Source organism: Ipomoea triloba, chromosome 6, assembly GCF_003576645.1.
Source record: "Ipomoea triloba cultivar NCNSP0323 chromosome 6, ASM357664v1".
NCBI lineage: Eukaryota > Viridiplantae > Streptophyta > Magnoliopsida > Solanales > Convolvulaceae > Ipomoea > Ipomoea triloba.
In genome coordinates this window covers 24,015,353-24,018,015 of record NC_044921.1, presented here as the reverse complement: position 1 = coordinate 24,018,015, position 2,663 = coordinate 24,015,353, and positions in this window count along the sequence as shown.

The window sequence follows — 2,663 nt, the reverse complement described above, 5'->3', positions numbered from 1 at the left end:
AAAAAAAAAAAAAAAAAAGGTCTGTGTAAGACAAGCTAATTTGCTTATAATGATAAAGACATAATAAGAGAATTAGGAATATTGCAGTCAGGCCCATTAATTAATATGTTAGCCCAAATATAAATTTCAAACTTGGAACAACTTTAATCATGCATAGCCTCATGGGTTAAGACGAAATTGAAAGGAAAAACAATTATATTGAGATTATAACACTTTGGAAGTGGTAATACATTTTTTATTTTTTTTTTGTAAAATTGAACCATGGTAAAGTGACATTCAAAAAAATGAAATATAAAATTTGATTCCGGCGATAAGGTGGGGATTTGAATTCCACTAAATAGGAACCTCATGAGTCATTAGGAATTTGACCAATTAATTATATTATGGTGAAATCCCTTGTGAATAAAAGTGTACAGACATATAAAACCTGAAATTATTTTAAGTATGCAATTCAGAATTTATCTCATTCATAGTCTTTTTGAGCAGGTTCATAGGGATCATGCATAAATAAATAAAAAAGGGAGGGGTGTAGGTCCATTTTTAAACAAACCAAAAGCAGACATCACTAATACATCAAAAATGGCGTCACCCATTCCTCCAAAAACGACAATAAACCTCAAATTATACACAAGTTTGATTTAGATTAGAATAATTATTAATAAGCATTTGATTAAGTAAGTTGTTGTGATGTGATATTTGGGGGAAGTACCAAAGACATTATTGTTGAACCTGACAAGAGAAATTCCAAACCCATCTATTCATTAGACCCACTGCCGTTTTGGTCGGACTTAATGCCCAACTTTTCAATACTTAGCTTTCTTCTACACAATATATATATTTCATCCTCAATTTCACCACCTTTCTTGGATACACTCATACACATGTAATTATTTTCTACCACAATCTTTGTTTTCTTAGGTTGTCTTATTCTTTTTCAAGCTTTAGATGTTCCTTTTTGAGGGCTCTTTGAGGATATTATTATCTTCCACTCAATCTTATAAAATGACTTCATTTTCTAAAAATATATATACATGTGCATCATTCATTGGGAAAAAAAATATATTCCAAAACTAGGCCTCTTGGAGTAATGAAATATCACATCTTGCTATCAACTAAAGTGTGCAGATCAGAATTTGAGTCCTGCTAAGAATTTTTTTTATTTATTTAGAAAAGAGGTATGTATTTGCCATGCATTGATATGACGTGGATACTTAGCGTACATTATATAAGTATTATTTGGGAGCTTGTAGATTAGTGTCTGTCGCGATTTACCTTATCCACTACTGTACAAGTATTTAGGGGTTCTGCAAGCTAAGCCAGTTGAGCGATGAGGCATGGGGGGGTCTTAAGTTACATGGAAAAAAAAATCAAACCAGTTGTCCAAAATTTTCAGTTATTGATTATGGATCGGAGTTTAAAAAAATAAAAGTTTAATCATTTAAAGTTTTAAATTGGTTATCAATTTTTAAAAGACATTCAAAGAATTTTGGTTCGAGTCCCATTACTATCAATTTTAACGTGGGTATATAATCGTTTATGTTTCTCTTTGATATAGAGTTGAAAATAGAACTTATAACTTCTTTTTAAAAGAATATATTAATATCAAGGTCTTAGATAGATTAGATGTTGTGTAGTCTATCGTCTTTTTTTAAACAATATCTTGCTTTAATTTTCAATCACCATGAAACTAATATGAATTTAACTTAAACCACCTCAATTTTACATGCATAGATATTGAACCTTAAAATAATGTTTTGCATAAAATATATATGGGATTGTTTGTCGGATACCCCACATGCAGTGTATGGTGTTCCATTACAGTACAGATGACTACAGGATAGTGTTCTCCTATGGTCCCTGCCCAATATTTTGGTCCAGTTTCACTACTCCAAATATCACTGTACTATTCTATAAGGAGTATCACTGAAGAAGAAAAACATTTTTTATTTTTTATTTTTTTAAAAAAAAATTTCAGAACAGACAGAAGAAGAATTGGACTTTTACCTAATTGATGTTGATTAAATCCAAGAGAAGAGGAAAAAAATTCATTAATTAAATTAGTCTTCCTACTTGTTAGACTTTCCTATTGATCTTTTGATTTAATTAACGCGTTATTTCTCCCCTTTTTAATGGATTTGACTCATAATAAAACAAAATTTACATAAATGACAAAAAAATCATCATTAATGTAAATCCTCTAGCTGGTATGTATATGCACACATCTCATGCACAGTAAATATACAAAATTTTAGAAAAAAACTCTTTAGTGTCAATAAATATACAAAATTTTAAGAAAAACAAACTCTTAAGTGCCGAACAATAACTCATGTACTCAGTAAAATCTTAAAGTGAATAAAAAAGACTTTGAGTTTAATTTATACGAATATACTTTAAAGATTGTAACGGTGCTGATCATTATGCATGTGTATAGAAGTCTATTTATATAAAATGTTTGAGATATAATTTTTGACTTTTTTTTAATGCAAAAATAAAAATAAAAACAATTCAGGCACCATAAATATTTGGGGAATCATTTTGGTAATTACTTACAGATATATGTAATTTCCACCATTATGATACAATACAAAAAAAGCTAATAAACATGCAAAAAAAAAAAAAAAAAAAAAAAAAAAAGAAAAAAAAAAAAAAAAAAAAAAAAAAAA